Source organism: Chiloscyllium plagiosum, unplaced genomic scaffold (genome assembly GCF_037043375.1).
Source record: "Chiloscyllium plagiosum isolate Xiang-an unplaced genomic scaffold, Cpla_swu_hap1 HiC_scaffold_1, whole genome shotgun sequence".
NCBI lineage: Eukaryota > Metazoa > Chordata > Chondrichthyes > Orectolobiformes > Hemiscylliidae > Chiloscyllium > Chiloscyllium plagiosum.
In genome coordinates this window covers 72,190,310-72,208,028 of record NW_028270139.1, presented here as the reverse complement: position 1 = coordinate 72,208,028, position 17,719 = coordinate 72,190,310, and the positions used below count along the sequence as shown (strand labels likewise).

The window sequence follows — 17,719 nt, the reverse complement described above, 5'->3', positions numbered from 1 at the left end:
CTCCGAGGCTCTATTTATTGTGACTGGCGACTTCTATCAAGCCAATCGAAGGAAGGTATTGCCCAAGTGTGAGAACATTATCTACCCCGCCAGGGGGCCAAACATTTTAGACCACTGCTACACCACTGTGAAAGATGCCTACCGCTCCATGTCCCGCCCTCATTACGGGAACTCCGACCACAATGCCATGTTTCTTCTCCTGGCGCATAGGCAAAGGCTCAAGCAGGAGACCCCCTCATGGATACAGGTCCAGTGCTGGTCAGTGGAGGCAGAGGATCAACTCCGGTGCTGTCTGGAATCGACTGATTGGGCTATGTTCAAACAATCCGCAGGTACCTTGGACGAGTATGCCACCACCATCACTGACTTTATCAGCAAGTGTGTGGAGGACTACATATCAAGGAAGTCAATCTGGGTGTTCCCCAACAGGAAACCCTGGATGAATCAGGATGTACAAAACCTGCTAAAAACCAAGTGTGAGGCCTTCAGATCAGGAGACCCACTCAAATATAAGGAATCCAAGCATGACCGTCACAGAGCCATTATGACAGCCAAGAACCAATATCGATCCAAACTACAGATCTAGACAGACACCTGGTGACTATGGCAAGGACTGAATGACATCACAGGTACCAAAAAGAGACAGTACAAAATAGCAGACGATGCACATCCTTCTCAGACCGTCTCAATGCCTTCTATGCTCGCTTTGAGCAGAATTTCGGTGGAGAGGTAACACCTATTCCGATAAGTCCTGATGAACCTATCCCAGTCACTGCTTCAGAGGTCAGATCAGTTTTCCTTCTTGTGAATCCAAGGAAAGTGATGGGACCAGACGGAGTACCAGGCCGTGCACTCAGAGCATATGCAGAGCAATCGGCAGAGGTCTTCTCGGACATCTTCAACCTCTCCCTGCAGCAGGCCACTGTCCCTGCCTGTTTCAAGAGGGCCAACATCATCCCTGTGCTTAAGAAGGCTCATGCAGCATGTCTGAATGTCTATCGCCCAGTGGCCCGAACTCCGGTGGTCATGAAATGCTTCGAAAGGCTGGTCATGGCATTAACTTTTGACTTACTCCAATTTGCCTATCGGAACAACAGATCCATGTCAGATGCCATATCACTTGCCCTTCACTTCTCCCTAGATCATCTTGACACCAAGAACAGCTACGTAAGAATCCTACTCATGGACTACAGTGCAGCCTTCAACACTATTATCCCCTGGAGACTGATTACTAAACTTAGTGATCTCAGACTGAGCCCCACTTTCTGCAACCGGATCCTCAGTTTCCTGACCCACAGGCATCAGTCAGTGAAGATTGGAGACATTTCATCCTCACTAACACTCAACACTGGAGCCCCCGGGGTGCGTACTCAGCTCCCTACTGTACACCCATTACTGTGTCGCTAAATACCAGACTAATGCCATTTATATGTTCGCTGATGACACCACCATAGTCGGACGAATCTCAGATGGTGATGAAACAGACTAGAGACAGGAGGTGAAAGACCTGGAAAGATGGTGCACTGCGAACAACCTAGCTCTCAATGCTGGCAAAACTAAGGAACTCATTATTGACTTTCAGCAGGATGTTATTCATGCCCCCCTACACATTAACAGCACAGAGGTGGAATGAGTGGAGAGTGTCAAGCCCCTGGGAGTGGTCATCAACAACAAGCTTTCTTGGACTCTTCCTGTGGATGCACTGGTTACAAAGACCCAACAATGTCTCTTCTTCGTCAGGCATCTGAGGTCATTTGACATGACGATGAATACCCTTGCCAACCTTTAAAGGCGTGCCATCAAGAGCATTCCATCTGGATGTATCAGTACCTGGTATGGCAACTGTACCGTTCAAGATCGGAGGTGGTTACAGAAAGTGGTGAACTCGGCCCAAACAATCACAATCACAAAGGCCAACCTCCCATCTACAGAATCCATCTACCAGGACTGCTGTCAAGGAAAGGTTGCCAGCATTCTCAAAGATCCATCCCAGCCTGGCAATGTTTTTCTACAACCTCTACCGTCAGGGAGAAGTCACATAAGCCTGAACACACGTACCAGCCGGTTTCGAAACAGTTTCTACCCTACTGTTGTTAGAATGCCGAATGAACTCAGAAACTCTTAGCATTCGCCTGTGCCTGTGTTTTCTATTTTTGCTCTGTTACCGATTATTTAGGTATCTGTGCTATTTAACTATGCGATCTGCCGATGTTGCTTGCAAAACAAAACTTTTCACTGTGCCTCAGCACACGTGACAATAAATTGAATTCAATTCAAAACCTCCTTGATCTTTAAGGGGTCCTACCCTCTCTCTGGTTACCCTCTTACTCTTAATAGATTTGTACCTTTCTTTTTGGACAGTAGCAGTGGTTGTAGGTGTCAACAATCTCTGGCAAATCATCCATTCAAGCAATCTTCAAAGATAAGCCTCGACAAGGCAATATTGATAGCAGGTCTGACCCTCAGGACCAGAGAAGCCAAATAGGCATTTGACCCCACCCCTGTAGTCATCTCCATGCACTATCCAGCAGGGGATAACTATAAATAAGAAGAACCAAGATCAACAGCTTTACTTTCCCTCCCTAGCCTTAGGGTATAAATAGCTGTAGCATGCCTAGTGTTATTCTGACAGATCAACAAACTGAACACAGACATAAAAAGATTAAATAAAAACATTTTGCAAGTTTTCAATGCAGAAAACATCCCAAGCTCAAATGGATAATTTGAGCCTATAACTGGCAAAATTGTGATTAAATTATAATTGCAGCGGAGATGAATAGGACCAGGCAAAATCCTTGGTCTATGACACAATTACTTATCCACTGAAACATCAGAAGAGTCCAAGAGCACTTTTTTCCCCTTTCAAACCCACCACACAAAGAAAAATAGGAAGTGAAATACAAAGCAATTCCATCAATTAAAAACAACACGCTCAATATAACAACACATTTTTGAAGGGAATTTTCACATTGTAGACGTGAGGAGAAATTTAAAATTCCTCCTTTATCTTCTGGATATTAAGTGCCATCATCCAGTATTCCATAACATGGATTGGAAAGTCAGATGGAGATTGAAATTAATTTCAACCTTCTGGTCCAGCAACTGTGCTTCAACCTTCTAGTCCAGTTGCTTTTACTTTCATGGATTGGGATGAATTGTTGACCATGGAGGAGAATGAAGTAAAGTAACTCTGGTCAGATGTGGGAGTTTAAAGAAAGTTCAAGGGTTAGTGCAGATTATATCTGCTATAAATGTTGTTGGATGCGAATTTTTTCATATTGAGTGGATCGGTTGGAGAGAAAGAGAGAAGTGATGAGGAATTTGCAACAGCAACAGTATGCGATGGATGGCAGTTATAGGAAGTGGGGGGGGGGGGGGGGGGGGGGGGGGGGGGAGTCTCAGATACAGACACATAGATGGGTTAACTCCAGGAAGGGTAAGAGAGGTAGGCAGCTAGTACAGGTGTCTTTTGTGGATATACCCATTTCAAACAGGTATACTGTTTTGGAAACTGTAGGGGTAATGGATTCTCAGGGGAACGTAGCACGAACAGCCAAGTTTCTGGTATTGAGACTGGCTCTAATGCACGAGAGGTACGTCGGCTTCCAAGAGATCAATTGTATTAGGGGATTCTGTAGTCCAAGGTACAAACAGACCTTTCTGTGGCCAGCAGAGAAAAAACAGAATGGTTTGTTGTTTTCCTGGTGCCAGGATCAAGGATGTCTCAGAGAGGATGCAGAATGTTCTCACGAGGGAGAGGGGCCAGCAGGAAGTCATTGTCCACATTGGAACCAACGACATAGGAAGGGAAAAGGTTAAGATTCTGAAAGGAGATTAGAAAGAGTTAGGCAGAAATTTAAAAAGGAGGTCCTCAAGGGTAGTAATATCTGGATTACTCCCAGTGCTACGAGTTAGTGAGGGCAGGAATAGAAGAATAGAGCAGATGAATGCATGGCTGAGGAGCTGGTGTATGGGAGAAGGATTCACATTTTTGGATCATTGGAATCTCTTTTGGGGTAGAAGTGATGTGTACAAGAAGGACGGATTGCATCTAAATTGGAAGGGGACTAATATACTGGCAGGGAAATTTGCTAGAACTGCTCGGGAGGATTTAAACTAGTAAGGTGGAGCGGGGGGAAAGTTGGGACCCAGGGAGATAGTGAGGAAAGAGATTGATCTGAGATGGGTACAGCTGAGAACTGAAGTGAGTCAAACAGTCAGGGCAGGCAAGCACAAGGTAGGACTAATAAATTAAACTGCATTAATTTCAATGCAAGGGGCCTAACAGGGAAGGCAGATGAACTCAGGGCATGGTTAGGAACATGGCACTGGGATATCAAAAAAAATAACAGAAACATGGCACAGGGATGGGCAAGACTGGCAGCTTAATGTTCCAGGATACAAATGCTGCAGGAAGGATAGAAAGGGAAGCAAGAGAGGAGGGGGAGTGGCATTTTTGATAAGGGATAGCATTACAGCTGTGCTGAGGGAGGATATTCCCGGAAATACATCCAGGGAAGTTACTTGGGTGGAACTGAGAAATAAGAAAGGGATGATCACTTGATTGGGATTGTATTATAGACCCCCAAATAGTCAGAGGGAAATTGAGAAACAGACTTGTAAGGAGATCTCAGCTTTCTGTACGAATAATAGGGTAGTTATGGTAGGGGATTTTACCTTCCCAAACACCGACTGGGACTGCCATAGTGTTAAAGGTTTAGATGGAGAGGAATTTCTAAGTGTGTACCAAACAATTTTCTGATTCAGTATGTGGATGTACCTATGAGAGAAGGGGCAAAACTTGACATACTCTTGGGAAATAAGGCAGGGCAGGTGACTGAGGTGTCAGTGGGGGAGCACTTTGGGGCTAGTGACCATAATTCTATTCGTTTTAATACAGTGATGGAAAAGGATAGACCAGATCTAAAAGTTGAAGTTCTAAATTGGAGAAAGGGCAATTTTGACAGTATTAGGCAAGAATTTTCGAAAGCTGATTGGAGGCAGATGTTCGCAGGTAAAGGGATGGCTGGAAAGTGGGAAGCCTTCAGAAATGAGATAACCAGAATCCAGAGAAAGTATATTCCTGTCAGGGTGAAAGGGAAGGCTGGTAGGTATAGAGAATGCTGGATGACTAAAGAAATTGAGGGTTTGGTTAAGAAAAAGAAGGAAGCATATGTCAGGTATATACAGGATAGATTGAGTGAATCCTTAGAAGAGTATAAAGGAAGTAGGAGTATACCCAAGAGGGAAATCAGGAGGGCAAAACTGGGATATGAGATAGCTTTGGCAAATAGAATTAAGGAGAATCCAAAGGGTTTTTACAAATATATTAAGGACAAAAGGGTAACTAGGGACAGAATAGGGCCCCTCAAAGATTAGCAAGGCGGCCTTTGTGTGGAGCCACAGAAAATGGGGGAGATACTAAATGAATATTTTGCATCAGTATTTACTGTGGAAAAGAATATGGAAGATATAGACTATAGGGAAATAGATGGTGACATCTTGCAAAATGTCCAGATCAGAGAGGAGGAAGTGCTGGATGTCTTGAAATGGTTAAAAGTGAATAAATCCCCAGGACCTGATCAGGTGTACCCGAGAACACTGTGGGAAGCTAGAAAAGTGATTGCTGGGCCTCTTGCAGAGATATTTGTATCATCGATAGTCACAGGTGAGGTGTCAGAAGACTGGAAGTTGGCAAACGTGGTGCCACTGTTTAAGAAGGGCGGTATAGACAAGCCAGGGAACTATAGACCGATGAGCCTGACCTCGGTGGTGGGCAAGTTGTTGGAGGGAATCCTGAGGGACAGGATGTACATGTATTTAGAAAGGCAAGGACTGATTCGGGATAGTCAACATGGCTTTGTGCATGGGAAATCATGTCTCACAAACTTGATTGAGTTTTTTGAAGAAGTAACAAAGAAGATTGATGAGGGCAGAGCAGTAGATGTGATCTATATGGACTTCAGTAAGGTGTTCGACAAGGTTCCCCATGGGAGACTGATTAGGAAGGTTAGATCTCATGGAATACAGGGAGAACTAGTCATTTGGATATAGAACTAGCTCAAAGGTAGAAGACAGAGGATGGCGGTGGAGGGTTGTTTTTCAGACTGGAGGCCTGTGACCAGTGGAGTGCCACAATGATCGGTGCTGGGTCCTCTACTTTTTGTCATTTACATAAATGATTTGGATGCGAGCAGAAGAGGTACAGTTAGCAAGTTTGCAGATGACAGTAAAATTGGAGGTGTAGCGGACAGCAAAGAGGGTTACCTCAGATTACAACAGGATCTGGACCAGATGGGCCAATGGGCTGAGAAGTGGCAGATGGAGTTTAATTCAGATAAATGCGAGGTGCTGCATTTTGGGAAAGCAAATCTTAACAGGACTTATATACTTAATGGTAAGGTCCTAGGGAGTGTTGCTGAACAAAGAGACCTTGGAGTGCAGGTTCATAGCTCCTTGAAAGTGGAGTCGCAGGTAGATAGGATAGTGAAGATGATGTTTGGTATGCTTTCCTTTATTGGTCAGAGTATTGAGTACAGGAGTTGGGGAGGTCATGTTGCGGCTGTACAGGACATTGGTTAGGCCATTGTTGGAATATTGCGTGCAATTCTGGTCTCCTTCCTATCGGAAAGATGTTGTGAAACTTGAAATGGTTCAGAAAAGATTTACAAGGATGTTGCCAGGGTTGGAGGATTTGAGCTTCAGGGAGAGGCTGAACAGGCTGGGGCTGTTTTCCCTGGAGCGTCGGAGGCTGTGGGGATAGGATAAATTGAGAAAGGTTCTTTTCCTTGTGGTCGGGGAGTCCAGAACTAGAGGGCATAGGTTTAGGGTGAGAGAGGAAAGATATAAAAGAGACCTCAGGGGCAACTTTTTCACGCAGAGGGTGGTACATGTATGGAATGAGCTGCCAGAGGATGTGGTGGAGGCTGGTACAATTGCAACATTTAAGAGGCATTTGGATGGGTATATGAATAGGAAGGGTTCAGAGGGATATGGACTAAATGCTGGCAAATGGAACTAGATTTATATAGGATGTCTGGTCAGCATGCACAGGTTGGACTGAAGGGTCTGTTTCTGTGTTGTATATCTCTTTGACTGAGTTGTCCCACCTCCAAATAGTGCAATTATGGGTACCCACATGGATCCTAGATGTGTTTCAGTGGTATGTGGAACATTTCTTCTTTTTTCAGTTCACTAATGACAGCTCTCACTCAGAACTGAAAGAGGTCTTCAATTTTGCTCCAATTTCCACTTTTCTCTCACCTTCATATCACCTACCTCTGACACTTCCCTCTGTTAACTTGTCTCCAATTGACATGCAACAGTGTATCACTGAAGGTCAATACAAGCTCAAGCAACAGTATTTCATATTCATTTCGGCAGTTCACATCCTTCTAGACTCAATACTCAGCTCAACAATTTCAAAATATGACCCCGATTTTGATTTTTTTTTGATTTATACTGATAATAAGTTTGTTTTTTTAAAAAAATGTTTCACTTTTAGGTGAAGCTATTTATTACTCTGCCATTCACATTCACTCCGGAAAATGCCTTTAATACTATTAGCATCACCCTGTGGTTCCATTTCAATTTTGTCATTCATTCTTTCCTCCCCTCTACCCTATCCCAGACCTTCCCTTTTGTTCTTCCTCCCCATTAGCCTTCCATCATCATAATGTCTGAGAACAAATCTACCAGTTCCAGCAAGAAAATTTACAACCTGATCCATAACCTGAATTACAAATCTTCTCCAAAATCTCAAACACCTATGGGCGCAATACACTCAAATTAGCCTGAAGATGGGAAACTAATGCCATCTGACAGTGCACCACCTGCCAACATTTCTACTTCCTACACGAATGCCTCAGCAAACAAGTATTACCATGATGTGTCAAATACAAACCACCTCTCAACACTCCAAAAGCCAGGAGAACAGCAAAACAGAACAGCAGCAGAAAGCTACAAGAAATGATAAATGATACCCACAACCGACTCCACAAATACGAACGAAAAGTTTCGCCTCTAAAAAAACTCTTTACACCAACACAACTGATCACGAATGGACAAATATGCTAGAAGGAGCCACCAACACTAAACAACAGCAGACCAAGACAAAGAAAAGATTAGCCCCACAAGAAAACCTGGCCAAGCTCTCTCTCAGTAATAACACGGACAATTCAGAGGCTTTGATAAAGAACCTGCTGAACCAACCACTCTCAGACATCCGAGTAGTATGGATGAACGTCAACCACAGAAACATAGATTAGAAAGGACTTGCACTGGAATCCAATCTGAAAGACAACCAATTTAGGGAAGAAGCCCAACAGGCCATCAGACAGACAGTAGCACCAACACTAAGCAGAAAGAAAGGAGGAAAGATGCTCAACACAGTGGAAAGGAAAATCCTGAAAGGACTCAGAAAAGACAGAAATATCATAATCCTACTGGCAGACAAAGGGTGCATGACCATCGTCCTGAACTGAACAAAATACATTGAAAAAGCAAACACACTATTCACAGATACTGATTTCTACCAGCAGGTGGCAAAGGACCCAACTTCACAGCTAGAAAACTGCATTACAGCAAGCCTGAGGCAACTACACAAGACAGGTGGAATTAAGAAGACAGACCTGAAAGAAGGTTCCAACACAACCCCAATTCTATGGATTGCCAAAGGTACATAAACGAGAGGCCTCCCTCAGACCCATAGTCTCACTTCCTGGTACACCAACATACAGGACTAGAAAAGGAACTGTAATGCAAACTGAAACACCGAGAAGACGACTCAATCCACCCCATTCACTCCACCCATCAAAGACACCAAAGGTAAGGATGACAAGGTCATGGTTTCTTTCGACGTGATGGCCCTACCACATCAATAAACATCATCCTCACCAAAGAAACACTGGCCTGACTGCTAGACAAACAAAGAACACAAACGCCTGAAAACAACAACTCCATCAACAAGGACAACATCCTCAACTAGTAGACCTGTGCCTCACAATCCACTTCACCTTCAATGACAAGATCGACAAACAAAATCAATGGGACGCTTATGGAATCACCAATATAGGACTTTTAGCAGAAGTAGTTATGCAGAGGATAGAATGAACAGCCATTCCCACGATCCAGCTTTGGGTCCGTTATGTGCATGACACCTTGGTCATCACAAAACACATCAAATTAGAAGAAACCCACAAACACAAACAACACCCTGACCGGCATAAAGTTCACCAAAGAGGAAGAGAACAATAACAGAGTCCCCTTCCTAGACACCATAGTAGAACGAAAAGTAAATGGAGACCTGCAGACCAGCATCTACAGGAAAGCCATACACAGACTAGATACTCAGCTACCAGAGCAATCATCCCAACACCTACAAATGGAGCTGCATCAGGACATTATTTAAATGAGCCACAACACACTGCAGCACCCAAGAATTATAAGAGGCCAAGGAAAAACACTAATACAACATATTTAGAACAACAGGTACCCAATAAGAACAATCTGCCGATTCCTGCACAACAGACCTAAACTAAGAGACACAACATACCCACAGACTCTGGCCACCCTGCCATACAAAGGCATCTCAGAACCAGACAAAGACAACCAGACTACTCCAGCCCCTAAGCATCATGGTAGCCCACAAACCTACCACTACACTGAAACAGCCCCGATTAGTTTAAAGGGCCCCATATCAATAATCAGCAGAACAAACGTCATATGCAAAATACCCTGCAAGGATTGCAGCAAATATTGCATTAGACAAATGGGCAAAACGCTGACCACCAGGATACATGAGCACTAACTAGCCACCAAAAGACATGACCAACTATCACTGGTACCCATAAACAAACGAAAAGGGACACCAGTTCGACTGGGACAATACGTCATTCCTGGGACAGGCTAAACAAAGACACACAAGGGAATTCCTAGAGGTTTGGCATTCAACCTGGAACTCCATTAACAACTATAGACTTGGACCCTATTTACCAACCTCTTAGAAACAGAGCCAGGAATGATATCACCTACCACAACAAACTGAGACAGATGAATAACAAACGGGGCACAACAACGCTTCACCGGAGCCTCACTGATGATGTTACTAGTAATGGTGGAGTGGACTCGATGGGCCGAATTGCCTTACTTCCTTTTCTATGTCTTATGGTGGCAAAACGTCTGAGAGCCAATCTACCAGCTCAGGAGCAAATTCACAACCTAATATCATAAACCTTCCTTCAATTCAACTCAAAAATTTTAAACTCATTTCTCTCACCAGTTATTTGCAGACCTATTGATTTTTTTCTAGAATTGTTCGAGTTCGAGTATTTTGCTTTTATTTTGGTATCTCATTGCTGTTGATGGAAGCTAAATGTGCGCCAATTGATTATCTTGCTTCCTACATTAAAGCGTTTGCATGTTAGAACATCTTAATGATATGAAAGGTACCACATAAATGCAAGTCTTCCTTTCTTTGAATACACAGTGCAATACTGAGTTATACAAATTCATAATTAATTATGAAAGATGATTCAGGCAGGGCAGTGGCAATGGAAGCAACACAATCTCGCCTCTTCCATCTTACAACTGATTACCCTTGACAACATGTTGATATTTCAGATCAGATTTGCCTATAATGGCGAAAAGCCCATGAAAATCCTTAAAAATTCATGTTTAGGATTATTTATTAAGAAAACAAATAAGATATCAGAAGGCTCCGAATATTCCCTGAATTGGAGTTGAATGTGACAGTGCTTCTTATCCGGAAGAAAATTGGAAATATAAATATGACTATAGAACTGCTCACCAACAAAAACGACAGCATTCCATTTAGCCTGAGTACTCACCAGAAGGTCAGCAACTTTGGTACAACTTTATTTCAGACTTTGGCACCAAACAGGCTGAATAAAATCATTCCACTATGGTCAATTGAATTCAGTACAAGCCGCTGCGTACAGCAAGCAAATATCACCTCTTTGCAGTTCGTTCTGATCGAATGTTTCGTCATGCACTTCTAAATAATTAATAGCAATTTTCAAATCACAGATAGCGACCATTTCTGGATTGACAACTATCTTTTTAGAAACCTTTCAGCGATCCTTGGAAAACCCCAGAAAAAGTCACCATATACTTAGTAAGGAAACTGAGATCCTTCCTCTAAAAATCCCCATAGAACTTTAAAATAGTTTCGACTTCCGTTCACTTAAATCTTTACAGTACATGCATGCCAAACTCGACAGTGGTAACAGCGTGAACCGTATGACTTACTAACCACTGCCATACCCTTTCTTCGACTAGTACAAATTTCGGAATTTGAAAATAATTAATACAATGCTCACGTGAAAACATAAGAAATATCATTTCAATTATTGCTATACCAGGTCCACGTAACTCAAAGACCATTCTAAAATATACTTTTTCTGTATTTAACCAAATAAAAGAGAAATTACTCAAACCATTAAATAATATAGAAACTAAAGCTGAATGTTTAAACATATCTGAGAACAAACTAAATGATTCCTGGTTTTGTTACAGGGTAGCAAGGGCTGTTCTTTCGTATTTTCTTTAACTCGCCTTGAGAATTAGTAGTCAAAAAAGACCAACTGCTTATCTCCACAACAGCAGCAATATATGCTCCAGGATACGTCCTTTCGGCTAAAATCATTTTTTGAAACAAAAAGGACTACATGTTTCCGTTGCCGCTCACCTCTTTTGATAATTCAGTTAGTAGTAAAAACTATCTTTTCCCGCAGATACTTTCCACTCGGGCACACGCTGCCGTCAAAGACAACTTCTACTGCGAACAACTCAATCGATTCAGAGCGCAAACTGTGGGGGAACGACCAGACGAGTTTAATCACACACAGAAAAAGTATATATGCTGAAAGGCAGAACACAGGATGTTAAGTGTGGTTTACTGTTCAGCTATATGTTAATTGCAAAGGGCAAGCAATATCTTGAAAAATGTCAAAATGAAATACCATTTGTGTTGTTGCTTTAAAAGTTAAAGATGGTAGGATACACTTTGGTATTGTTTCCATGCCCACAAGGCCTGTGTCTTATCTTGTTCTAACTTCGGACAAAATGAGATCACATATTTATTAATTTAACATGAATAGCCAGGAGATAGTTGTTATGCTTGGCGTTACTATTGGGGGAATCTACTGTCATGGAATGCCATACATGTCTGTCTCGTGCTATCCTCATATCCACCACATCTCTTTTTCAATTGCCCTGAGACAGAGTCAGAGATGTACAGCATGGAAAAAGGCCCTAGTCCCACTTGCCAGCACCCAGCACATATCCCTCCAAACCCTTCCTATTCATATACCCCTCCAGATACCTATTAAATGTTGCAATTGTACTAGCCTCCACCACTTCTCTGGCAGCTCATTCCATACACATACCAGACTCTGCATGAAAAATTTGCCCCTTAGGTTGCTTTTATATATTTCTCTGCCCACCCTAAACCTATGTTCTCAAGTTCTGGACTCCCCCATCCCAGGGAAAAGACTTTGTCTATCCATACCCCTCACGATTTTATACACCTCTATAAGGTCACCGCTCGGCCTCCGAAGCTCCAGGGAAAACAGCCCCAGCCTATTCAACCTCTCCCTATAGCTCAAATCCTCCAACCCTGGCAACATCCTTGTAAACTTTTCTGAACCCTTTCAAGTTTCACATCTTTTCAATAGGAAGGAGACCAGAATTACAATATTCCAAAAGTGGCCTAACCAGTGTCCTGTACTCAATACTCTGACCTTCTTCACAATCCTATCTACCTGCGACTCCACTTTCAAGGAGCTATGAAACCTGCACTCCAAGGTCTCTTTGTTCAGCAACACTCCCTCGGACCTTACCATTAAGTGTAAAAGCCCTGCTAAGATTTGCTTTCCCAAAATGCAGCACCTCGCATTTATCGAAATTAAACTCCATCTGCCACTTCTCAGCCCATTGGCCCATCTGATCAAGGTCCCGTTGTAATCTGAAGTAACCTTCTTCACTGTCCACTACACCTCCAATTTTGGTGTCATCTGCAAACTTACCAACTATACCTCTTACGCTCACATCCAAATAATTTATATAAATGATGAAAAGTAGTGGACCCAGCACCGATCCTTGTGGCACTCCACTGGTCACAGGCCTCCAATCTGGAAAGCAACCCTCCACCACCTATCCTGTGTCTTCTACCTTCGAGCCAGGTCTGATCCAAATGGCTAATTCTCCCTGTTTTCCAATATCTAACTTTCATAACCAGTCTCCCATGGGGAACCTTGTCAAACATCCAACTGAAGTCCATATAGATCACATCCACTACTCTGCCCTCAATCCTCTGTTGCTTCTCCAAAAACTCAGTCAAGTTCACGAGATGTGATTTCCCAAGCACAAAGCCATGTTGACTATCCCTAATCATTCCTTGCCTTTCCAATACATGTACATGCTGTCCCTCAGGATTCCCTCCAACAACCTGCCCACCACCGACGTCAGGCTCACCGGTCTATAGTTCCTTGGCTTGTCCTTACCACCTTTCCTAAATAGTTGCACCACGTGAGCTAACCTCCAGTCTTCCAGCACCTCACCTGTGACTATTGATGATACAATTATCTCTACAAGGGCCCCAAAAATCATTTTCCTAGCTTACCAAAGAGTTCAAGCATACGCCTGAGGATTTATCCTGGTGATTTATCCACTTAAGACATCCAGCACTTCCTCCTCTATAATATGGACATTTTTCAAGACGTCATCATCTATTTCCCTACATTCTATATCTTCCGTGCCCTTTACCACAGTAAACACTGATGCAAAATACACGTTTAGTATTTCCCTCATTTCCTGTGGCTCCACACAAAGGCCGCCTTGCTGATCTTTGAGGGGCCCTATTCTCTCCCTAGTTACCCTTTTGTCCTTAATGTATTTGTAAAAACCCTTTGGATTCTCTTTAACCCTGTTTGCCAAAGCTATTCATGTCCCCTTTTTGCTCTCCCGATTTCCCTCTTAAGTATGCTCCTACTGCCTTTATACTGAGGATTCACTCGATCTATCGTCAATACCTGACTTATGTTTCCTTCCTTTTCTTAACCAAACCCTCAATTTCTTTAGTCATCCAGCATTCCTACACACACCAGCCTTTCCTTTCACCCTAACAGGAATACACGGTTTTAGGACTTGTTATCTCATTTCTGAATGCTTTCCATTTTCCAGTCATCCTTTTACCTGCAAAAATCAACTTTTGAAAGTTCTTGCCTCATACCATCAAAATTAGCCTTTCTCCAATTTAGAACTTCAACTTTTAGATCTGGTCTATCCTTTTCCATCACTATTTTAAAACTAATAGAATTATGGTCACTGGTCCCAAAGTGCTCCCTCACTAACAAATTAGTCACCTACCCTGCCTTATTTCCCAAGAGTAGGTCAAGTTTTGCACCTCCACATACTGAATCAGAAAATTTTCTTACACCCACTTAACAAATTCCTCTCCATCTAAACCCTTAACACTATGGCAGTCCCAATCTATATAAAATCCCCTACCATAACCATCCTAATTATTCTTACAAATTTGTTTCTCAATTTCCCTCTGACTATTAGGGGGTCTATAATACAATTCCAATAAGATGATCATCCCTTTATTTCTCAGTTCCACCCAAATAGCTTCCCCGGATGTATCTTTGGGAATATCCTCCCTCAGTACAGCTGTAATCCTTTATCAAAAATGCTACTCCCCTTCCTCTCTTACCTCCTTTTGTCCTTCTTGAAGCATTTGTATCCTGGAACATTAAGCTGCCAGTCCTGTCCATCCCTGAGCCACGTTTGTGTAATTGCTTTGATATCCTAGTCCCATGTCTCTAACCACCCTCTGAGTTCATCTGCCTTCCTTGTTAGGCCTCTTGAATTGAAATTAATGCAGTTTAATTGATCAGTCCTACCTTATTCGCTGCTTTGTCCCTGCCGGTCCTGACTGTTTGACTCTCCACTTTTCTCAACTGTACCAGTCTCAGATTTATCTTATTCCTCACTATCTCCCTGGTCCTACCCCCTTAACCTTACTAGTTTAAATCATCCCAAGCAGCTCTAGCATATCTGTCTGACGGTATATTTGTCCCCTTCCAATTGAGGTGCAATCCATCCTTCTTGTACAGGCCATTTCTACCCCAGAAGAGATTCCAATGATCCAAAAATGTGAATCCTTCTCCCATACACCAGCTCCTCAGCCATGCATTCATCTGCTCGATCCTCCTTTTCCTACCCTCACCAGCTCACAGCATCAGAAGTAATCCAGATATCACTGCACTCAAAGACCTCCTTTTTAAATTCCTGTCTAACTCTCTAAATTCTCCCTTCAGAATCTCATCCTTTTCTCTTTCTATTTCGTTGGTTCCAATATCAGAGTATCACGTCAGACAGCTGATCTGCCTACAGAGTACATGGGATTAACATCACATCTTGTCTTGTCTAGAAAAGGGTGGTACATCAGAGTCCAATAATCAGAGGTTCGGGGGGGAGTAGGAGGTAGAGGCAAAGTGCTTAGGGGCCGGCGGCTTGGGGCAAAAGGTCTGATGCCAGGGACAGCATTGCCCATGAATTCTGTTCCTGTTCCTAGTGGATAGTAATGGATAGCAGATTAAGATTGACCTCTTAAAAATACATCAAAACATCCCTCTCACCTCTGAATTAAAACATTATCCTTAAAGAAAAACAAAGCCATCTGAGGCATGTGGGGAGTATTTCATCACACTCCTAACTTGTACCTTTGAAAATTTTTGAGAAGCATTCGGAACAAAGGAGATGTGCGACTCATCACAGAGCTTCTAGCCTCCAACTGTTTTATAGCCAGAGTATTTACACACTGAGTCTATTTCAAGTGCTGTTCAATGGAAACCTTCAGTATGTTGACAGTGGAAGAATCAGGGACAGTAATACCATTCAATGTCAAGGGCAGAAGGTTAGATTTCTGTTCTTGTAATGATGGATATTGTCCAAGTTGTGTTGCATATAGATACAACTGTTTCAGAATCTGAGGAGTCATGAACAGTGCTGAAATTGTGCAATCATCAGCAAATATCCCACTTCTGACCTTAAAATGGTGGGAAAAACATTGGTAAAATTGCTGAAGGTAGTTGGGCCGAGCACACTATCCTGAGATTTCTGCAGTGTATCTTGAGACTGGGACTATTGACTTTCAACAATTACAACCATCTTCTGATGCAGTTGTATCATTCTAACCAAAGTTTTTGCCCGATTCCTATTTACTCCAGATTTACGGAGGCTTCTTGATGCCACATCAGTGAAATGCTGCCTTGTCAATGAGAACTGTGACACTTACTTTTCCTCTTGAATTCAGCTCATTTCTGCAACTTGGTAACTATAAGTAGTATTTTTTATTTTAGTTTGCAATCGATGCAGTAGTGGGACTGAAGTGACATACACTCTTCCTGTCTCAGTTTAAAATCTTCATGCTCCCTGGCATATGGAGGTGATGGCCTGGTGGCATTATCACTAATTAATCCAGAGACCCAGACAATACTCTAGAACCCATTTTCAGATCCCACTCATGGCAGATGGTGAAATTGAATTCAATAAAAATCTGGAATTAAGAATCTAATGATTCATTGTCAATTGTTAGGAAAAACCCATTTGTTTTGTTCATGCCCTTTAGGAGAGGAAATCTGCTTTTCTTAACTAATCTGACAGGTGACTCCAGACCCACAGCAATGTGGTGACTCTTTTGGACATTAAATGCTGGCCGAGCCAATGGCACCCGCATCTTGTGAATGAATAAAAAAAATTGCTCAGGGAAATCTTTTCTTTATCCCTATCTCCTATTGTATTTAATTTCAGATAAATATGTAACCTTAGTTTGTAATTACTTTGTGAGTCTTTTTTAGGATTGAATTTCTCCATTATTCCCAAATATTTCATCAGTTCAATTTTTCAATTACATACAACATTGTTTCCCCGTATACTGGAAAATAATGTATTCACAGACCAGTAATTTAAACTACTCAAACTTCTTGGAAATCAACTTAAGAAGCTCCAGATGTGTGACATAATATTCCTAATTTTTAATCTCAAATGAAAAATCAGCTTGAAATATTAAGTGGCAATTAACATTCACACTCCAGAAGTGCAAGGCAATGTCTATCTCAAACATGAGAGAATCTAACCTTCATCATGTGACATTCATTAAACACCCATAATCAACACACAGCATGTATAACTATACTATACTATAGTTTTGACAAAGTGGATAGAAAGTGTGTTTCTTTTTATGGGGAAGAAAATAACTAGAGCCAACAATGTAAGGTAGTGACAAGGACATACAAAAGGGAACGTAGAAAAAAAAATTCTCTCCTAAAAGAGTGGTACGAACGTGGATCTTGCTACCACTGGGAGTGGCAATGCAGTGAATAGATGGGTTGAAGGGAAATGTATAAGGGCAAAAGGGAAAATAAATGGTTAAGATGGTAGATTTAGAGGAGAAAAGATAGGAGGAAGCTTGAATGGAGCATAGACACACGAACTGGTTGGGCTGAAGTCTTATTAGAATCTTTTATTATCTCTTAAATCATTAACTTGTTTAATTATTTTACATTCAGGATAAGGCATCTACAATCACATTATCTTTACCAATGTGAGCAATCTTAATATTGAGTGATTGCATCAAAAGACTCCATCTCAAAAGTCTTGTATTTCTCCTTTAAAATTTTTCATTGAAGGTGAG

The 17,719-nt window shown here is 42.1% G+C and overlaps 1 protein-coding gene across 3 annotated transcripts in view; it reads right to left on the bottom strand.

Annotated features, from left to right (window-relative positions):
- atp10d (ATPase phospholipid transporting 10D) overlaps window positions 1-17,719 on the bottom strand; it is a 226,472-nt gene that overhangs the window by 200,803 nt on the left and 7,950 nt on the right. Inside the window, exon 2 of one of the 3 annotated variants that reach the window (XM_043691628.2) lies at window positions 11,708-11,829. The exons of the other annotated variants lie outside the window; for them this stretch is intronic. The gene's annotated coding sequence lies outside the window, so the exon portion shown is untranslated. The remainder of the gene's footprint in view (window positions 1-11,707; window positions 11,830-17,719) is intronic. 3 annotated transcript variants of the gene reach the window in all.